The following is an 8,245-nucleotide window of genomic DNA, read 5'->3' on the forward strand; positions in this document are numbered from 1 at the left end:
GGGGAACCGTGGGCGGCCCGGGCGACGACCCGCGGGGGCTGCTGCCGGCGGCGGCCAAAGTCCAGGGTCAGAGGTCCGCGCGCCCGGCGGCTGCGAGTGCAGCGGCGAGCGCAGCGCCTCTACCACATCCCCGGAGGCCCCGCCCCTCCGGGGCCCGCCCCCGGCGTTCGGCCACGCCTCTGTGCCCGGCCACGCCCCGAGCGCGGGGCCTTGTGGGGATTGTAGTCCCGCCCGGAAAGGGAAGCCGTGGCGGAGCGAACCTGGACCTGCGGCTGCAGAGGCCACTCCGCCCCTCGAGCTCGGGCTTCTCGGCGGCCAATGAGATGGGACCACGCGGGCCCCAAAAACACTAGGGCGCGGGCGGGGCTTAGCAGGGGCGCCCCTCCCTCCGCGGTTGTCCTGGAAACGCGGCCAGGCCTCCTGTGTCGTGGTTCCTGATCCCTCAACGCCAGGCGCCCCAGGTTCGCCCAGTACCCACGTGCGTTAGCATCATCTGAGACTTGGAGTCCGGGGTGCATGCTTTGTCCCAGTTACTGTCCTGTGGCCCTAATCCACGGCGGGGACTTCGTGGGGCACCGTGGCTTCGACCCCCCTTTCCGTTTTATAAGCCCCATACGTGATGATGTCACCCTCTGCCCGCCCCACTCCCACCGCTAGGTTGACACGTACAAACAATGCACCTTAAGCGCTGGATGCCTCCGTTTCCCCATCTATACGGGAATACCATGATGCTCCCCTCGAAATGGATTCCAGGACAGATGGCCCTGGCCGGTTTGGCTCAGTGCATAGAGCATCTGCCTGCGGGCTGAAGGATCCTGGGTTAGATACCTCGGGTTGCGGGCTGGATCCCTAGCCCTGGTGGGAGAGCGGGGAGTGGGGGGTAGGAGGGGCGAAAACAAGCAAAGGATGTGTCTCTCTCACATCGATGTTCCTCTCTCTCTGGCTCTCCCCCTTCCCTTCCACTCTCTCTAAAAACCAATGGAAAGATATCCTCGGATGAGAATTAACATACATACATACATAAAGTAGTAACTCCTAATCCAATAGTCATGATCATTGAGAATTGCCAGGCAGCGCTATTTCCAGGGCACTATTCACAGGGTGGGGTGTTCTCCAACTTGTCTAATATACAGGGTGTCCCCCAGAAATGTGTACACACACTTTGAATAATGATAAAGGCTGCATTTCATTTTCAAAACAGAACTCTCAGCTGTTCCCGTGTGTATACATTCTTGGGGACACCCTGTCCCTGCCTCTGTTTGTTTTTGTTGAGCAAGTTCATCAGCTGCTTCTCATCAGAAGTCTGAACACTGCCCACTGTGTCTCCCAGTCGCCAAAGACAACACAACAGCCCAGGGCCTGATAGGAAAGCTTCGCTCACACAGAGACAGGGCGAGCGCACCAGCTTGAATAGGCCGTGGGCGTCTGTCCCCCCTAGCTCTCGGCACCTTTTGGAGCTTCAGCAGAGGGGACCCACCCACTGGGACAGACACAGCAGTGGGGTTGGCCAGGTGCCATCGAGGCACACACATCAGCAGAACAAAGGAGACTGCAGCCCTAGCCGGTTTGGCTCAGTGGGTAGAGCGTCGGCCTGAGGACTGAAGGGTCCCGGGTTCGATTCCAGTCAAGGGCACGTACCTTGGTCGCAGGCTCAATCTCCAGCCCTGGTCCAGGCGCCTGCAGGAGGCAACCAATCGATGTGTCGCTCTCTTATTGATGTTTCTCTCTGTCTCTCCCTCTCCCTTCCTCTCTGAAATCAATAAAAAATATATTAAAAGAAGAAAAAGTAAAGGAGAGTGCATACTGGGTCTGCAAGGGAGAGGATGCCCACACAGGTGGCAAGTCCTCAGGGCGGGACTCCTCATCCCTGGGCGAGGAAGTGCCCAGGCCCCAGGCCCTACTTGCACAGCCCGTGGGGTTGAAAGTCTGCATGTGAGACTCCTCTCAGACTGCGTCCTCCTCACATTAACTTTGTCTAAAGCGATTCCATTTAAGTGGCCTGAGTCCCGAATGAGCTACGTTCCCCCTTCCTCACGGCCATTCCTGCCCATCAGGAACACTGACCCAAGAGGGGCAGCCTGTTTGTTTTTAAATATTTTTTTATTGATTTCAGAGAGAGGAAGGGGGAGAGAGAGAGAGAAACATCAAGGATGACAGAGAATCATGGATCGGCTGCCTCCTGCACGCCCCCCACTGGGGATCAAGCTCACAACCCAGGCACGCACTCTGACTGGGAATCGAACCGTGACCTCCTGGTTCATAGGTTGACGCTCAACCACTGAGCCACGCCAGTTGGGTGAGAATGGCAGCCTTTTGAGGTGCTTCTTAGTTGAAAACTGATGCCATTTAAACCTCCAGCAGCCACGTAGGAGCACCTGTGACCTTCTCTTTCTTTCCCTCCTGCAGTCACTGTGTCCGTGACCTTGTCCATGACCTTGTTTCTACTTCCTCGAGGTTTGTTTTTCCGTTGTACAAACCTTCTTGGTGCCGCCCTCACTGTGATGAGCCCTGGGCCCTGTGTGGAGTGGACAGGATGGGGGCGAGTAGGACTGTGGGTCCAATCAGACCGCCAACGTGCAGGTGGTTATCCAGAACATGGTGATTAGCTGAAGTCTTTTGCATTATAGCAATTAGGAGGGAGGAAGAAATTGGCAGCATTATGATTCCAGTTTTCCCAATTTTTTAGCTTGAGTAGATTTTTCCCCTTGATCACATTATATATTAACTTCCAGCATACCCCCATATGTTTGTTATACAAGTGGTTTATCCAAACCACAGGCCGCTGGGTAAACTCCTTTAGAAATGGAAATAAATCTAGCTCAAGTTTATCAGCTTTAATGCTGTTAAGTGAGAGTGCTTGAGAGCATCGCAGCTGAGTAAACAGTACAGAAAAGCACGAATACGTTAAAGATAACTACATAGTCACAAGCCACAGGCCAGCCAAGTTCTTTCGCTTAATTGCTTTTAATCCCTATTACTTGTCAAAAGAAAAGGGGAAGAACTTCCCTCGGTAAATCCAGAAATCCTGTCATCAAGCAAAAACTCCCTTTGTAACAAAGTGAGAAGTAGAAATCCACTTAAACAGGAAAAAAACCAAAACAAATAAAACCCCCAAGCAATTGCCGTTGTTAGCGCACCAGCACCATCTACAAATACAGTTGTTTAAACAGGACAGATTGCCAGGGCTCAGCAGGTTCATTAGTCACCGCTCAGTGTGAAAATTACTGGGGTTATTAAATTTCCACCCCATTACCTTCACTCCCATTTGGAACCGCTCATCAGCGGTTCCTTAGAAGTCACGGGTTAACCAAGCCATCAACCCGCAGACACACGATGCACTTGGCGGTATCTTGGAAACGCAAACCCTTAGCAGCTCAAGTTGATGGCTCCCCAAAGTCTCTGAAGCCTTCTAGTCGTCTACTCAAGTCCCAAGCCTTCCATTCAAAACCATGCGCTACACACACTGCAAATTGTGCTTGAGAAAAAGCACCCCAAGCTCCCGGAGTGATGGGCTTCCAGGAATTGGTCTTCACCAGCCCCCTGACAAAGGTGTTCCCCGCTCTGTCTTTGTAGTTGTCCCCAAGCGCACGTCTGCTGGAGGAGTTGCCACCTGCCTTTAGGGCCTGGTTTGGTGGAAGGTGTCTTCCAAGATTAAACTGGACCCCAAACTGCATTAACAAAGGAACAGCAGTCCATGAGCAACATTTACTGACTCTTCATTGAACCGCATACCCACTCAGCGGTTCTCAACCGGTGGGTCGCGACCATCGGAAAACACATCTATAATGACGTATTGTTTTTGTGATGAATCACTGTGCTTTAATGATGTTCAATTTGTAACAATGAAAACACACCCTGCATATCAGATATTTACATGACGATTCAGAGCAGTAGCACAACTACAGTGATGAAGTAGCAACGGAAATAATGTTATGGTTGGGGGTCACGACAACATGAGGAACTTTGTGAAAGGGTCGCGGCATCAGGAAGGTTGAGAACCGCTGCGACTAAAGAGGATGTGGGCCCTAGCTGGTTTAGCTCAGTGGATAGAGCATCGGCCCGCAAACTGAAGGGCCCCGGGTTCGATTCCAGTCAAGGGCACATGCCCGGGTTTCAGACTCCATCCCCAGTGTGGGGCATGCAGGAGGCAGCCGATCCATGCTTCTCTCTCACCATTGATGTTTCTCTCTCTCTCTCTCTCTCTCTCCCTCTCTCTCTCTCTCTCTCTCTCTCTCTCTTTCTCCCACCCCCTTTCCCTTCCTCCCTGAAATCAATAAAAGTAGATTTAAATAGATAAAATAAAATTCTCCTTGCTTCACCCGAATTAAACTTCTCTCCATGCGAATGGTGCCATTGGCAACTTAATGATAAAAATCCCAGTGCCTTCCTCTCCTCTCCCTGCCCTTAGGGATGTGGGTTTCCAGCGGTTCAGGCCCAGGCGGAGCCTCCGCACCCTCGTGTGCCTTTGCTGCCCCCTACCTTCCTTCTGGCGCACTGCATGCTCCTCGCTCATTCTTTTTCTCCCTTCGTCATGTTCTATGTTCCCCAAAGAAACCGCGATCGATAACAGTATAAGCCTGTCTGAATCTTAAACTGGATGGAAACAGTGTGACGCAAAGGAGGGAAACGCTAATGGTGTAAGCCAGATAGGAAAAGTCTCCAGTCGTGTGAAATAGACTAACCGCAATGTATTCTGTAAAATGGAAAACATCAGCTATTGATTTCCTGTTTGTCTGTGGAACTGTGTTTGGGGGGTTAGGCAGGTCAAGACTGATTTGATAAAGCAGGCACCTTTGTGAAAATCATTTCTAAATTTTCTATTTAAAATGATTTTAAAATCACATAAGACATACATAAATAAGTATTCATATGTAAAATTAGAGCATTTAGAATCAAAGCTAAAGTCTCTTTAAGCATGACTCCCTCCCAGAGATGGCCATTATCAGACCTGGTTATGAGTTTATTTTTTTTTTAAATATATTTTATTGATTTTTTACAGAGAGGAAGGGAGAGAGATAGAGAGTTAGAAACATCGATGAGAGAGAAACATCGATCAGCTGCCTCCCGCACATCTCCTACTGGGGATGTGCCCGCAACCCAGGTACATGCCCTTGACCGGAATCGAACCTGGGATCCTTCAGTCCCCAGGCCGACGCTCTATCCACTGAGCCAAACCGGTTTCGGCAGACCTGGTTATGAGTTTAGCATGTATTCATTCTTTTATTTTTATTTTTTTTGTAAAACATATTTTTATTGATTTCAGAGAGGAAGGGAGGGGGGGAGAGAGATAGAAACATCAATGATGAGAGAGAATCATGGATCGGCTGCCTCCTGCACGCCCCCTACTGGGGATCGAGCCTGCAACCCCAGCATGTGCTCTGACTGGGAATACAACCGTGACCTCCTAGTTCATAGGTCGATGCTCAACCACTGAGCCACACCGGCCAGGCCATTGGTTGATTCTTGTATGTGCCCTGACCAGGGATCAAACCTGAAACTTTGGTGTATCAGGACGATGCTCTAACCAACTGAGCCACCCAGCCAGGACTCAATGGGCAAATAATTCAAAGTAAGCTGGGCAAGTGAGGTTTCATCTCCGTCACTAGACGGTTCCTGACTGCCTAAGCGAGAAGTGGAGGAACCTTCTAGAATGACTTGTGCTTAAATCTATGTGACCGAATGTTGTGCCCCATCAAACAGAACAGGACTCAAAGCATCAGAAATGGTAATGCTTTAGCCCTGACCAGTTTGGATAGAGCGTCGGCCTGCGGACTCAAGGGTCCCGGGTTCGATTCCAGTCAAGGGCATGTACCTTGGTTGCGGGCACAACCCCAGTGGGGGTTGTACAGGAGGCAGCTGATCGATGTTTCTCTCTCATCTGATGTTTCCAACTCTCTATCCCTCTCCCTTCCTCTCTGTAAGAAATCAATAAAATATAAGAAGAAAAAAAGAAAAGAAATGGTCATGCTTTACTTATTTAAGTTTGTTAACCTTTTTGGAATATGTCACTGTTATACATTCGTGGGAAACCATGAATACTTAACAAGGCAACAAAAGAACATTTTGCATTCTGAAATATGCGTCTCCCTCCCATTTAGACAAGGATGCACACTGAACTCTGTGATAAATTACAGTGTGTTTAAAGATTACATGGTCTCTCCGCCCGCGTCCCCTCCTTGCTCTGTTCTCTCCTCCACTCAGCTGCCAGACTAATCCTCCAGAAACACCAATTTTCATGCGCCACTTCTCCAAACCTCGCTTCCTGGCTCCCTGGTGCCTGAAAAACCATTTCCAATGCTTTTGTCTGCAAATGCGTATAGACTCCGCGTTTTGGTTACTTGCTAAAGTTGCACAAATTCATGGTGACAGGTGCATGAGTGAAATCCAGCGTCTGATTCCATGGTTACCAAGTCTGCAAGCCCTGTTTTTGGGTAGAGAACAACCGGAGGTCGGAGAACCGTGTGGCCATGGCCGCATGGAATTTAACACGTGATTCCGAGGTTCATGCATATTGAGGTGCTATTGAGAAATGTTGAAAATATCCATTGTAAAGAGTGTTTTAAAACACTCCGAGCAGCAATAAGAGGAAAAGCAAGAAGGTATAGCCAATAGATTGTGTCAGAACCCTTTGGGAGCTCCAGTGCCTAAAAATTGTTTTAAGCCCTGGCTGGTTTGGCTCAGTGGATGGAGTGTCAGCCTGCAGACTGAAAGGTCCCAGGTTCGATTCTGGACAAGGGCATGTACCTCGGTTGCGGGCACATCCCCAGTAGGGGGTGTGCAGGAGGCAGCTGATAGATGTTTCTCTCTCATCGATGTTTCTAACTCTCTATCCCTCTCCCTTCCTCTCTGTAAAAAATCAATAAAATATATATTTTAAAAATTGTTTTTAAATTGCTTTTTTTCAGTTGTCACAATAATAGCTTCCATTTGCATTATACTTTATAGTTTACACAGTCTGTGGGAAAAATAAAGGTAATTATGGGTATGGTTGCAATTCATAAGAAAGGCAGAATGGCCGAAGCTGGTTTGGCTCAGTGGATAGAGCGTCGGCCTGTGGACTGAAGGGTCCCAGGTTCGATTCCGGTCAAGGGCATGTACCTAGGTTGTGGGCATATCCCCAGTAGGAGATGTGCAGGAGGCAGCTGATGGATGTTTCTAACTCTCTATCTCTCTCCCTTCCTCTCTGTAAAAAATCAATAAAATATATTTAAAAAAAAAGAAAGGCAGAATCAAAGGGAATGAAAATCAATGTATATATCCAGTCTTTCTTTTAACAAATTAATGCCCGGCTAGCATGGCTCAGTGGTTGAACATCAACCTATGAACCAGGAGGTCAGGGTTTGATTCCCGGTCAGGGCACATGCCTGGGTTGTGGGCTCCATCCCCAGCGTGGGGCGTGCAGGAGGCAGCCGATCCATGATTCTCTCTCATCATGGATGCTTCTCTCTCTCTCTCCCTCTCCCTCTCTCTCTCTGAAATCAATATATATATATATATACATATATATATATATATATTAAAGAATGGGAGCGATAAGAAGATGGAATACATAGTTCAGAGCTTTGAAAAGCAAACCAGCTCTAGCGCAATGCTCCGTTTCCTCAGGTTGTGCTGCTAATCAGAGAGCCCAGCCTGATCGGTGGTTTCTGATAATCACCCTCGGTAACACTTCCACAATCAAGCGACCTACAGAGTGAACCACACACCGACCTCAGCATCGATTCTAAGAGAAAATACCCAGAAAAAAATTCCCCTTCTCACCAGGGGGCAGGCAGAGAGGAAGTGGACCCTCCCACCCACGAATTTCCCCGGGGAAAGCGTTCATCTGGAAGGTATTGCTCTCCTTAGACACAGGGCAGGACCTGCTCCAGGCGCCTCATGTCTTCATAGCACATTTCAGAGAATAAAGCCCATCCTGAGAGCGCCATGGGCTTCAGGACCACCCAGCAAGTGGCCAGAGGCACGCAGCCAGGCCCTGGGCGCCAACACGGTAGGTAGACCTTCGATGCTTTCCTGCAATGCTCAGAGCTGAGGCTTCCGCTAGCGGAGGCTCCTTTCCAATAACTTGTGAATGTTTTGCCCTAAAAGCCATTACATGAGCTCTTTCAAACCAATTCCTATCTTTCTGTTCTTTTTTCTCTCATCAGTTTATTTTGTTCATTAATTCCACACGTGAGTGTGACCATGCAATACTTGTCTTTCTCTGACTGAATTATGTCACTTAGCAGGACCCTCTCCAGGTCCC

The 8,245-nt window shown here is 49.2% G+C and overlaps 1 protein-coding gene across 1 annotated transcript in view; it reads left to right on the top strand.

The window, feature by feature from the left end:
* The window catches only part of GPR137B (G protein-coupled receptor 137B), a 499,787-nt gene that overhangs the window by 43,828 nt on the left and 447,714 nt on the right, over positions 1-8,245 (top strand). The gene's annotated exons all lie outside the window — the stretch shown is intronic.

Source organism: Myotis nattereri (genome assembly GCF_964212035.1).
Source record: "Myotis nattereri genome assembly, chromosome: 20".
Lineage (NCBI taxonomy): Eukaryota > Metazoa > Chordata > Mammalia > Chiroptera > Vespertilionidae > Myotis > Myotis nattereri.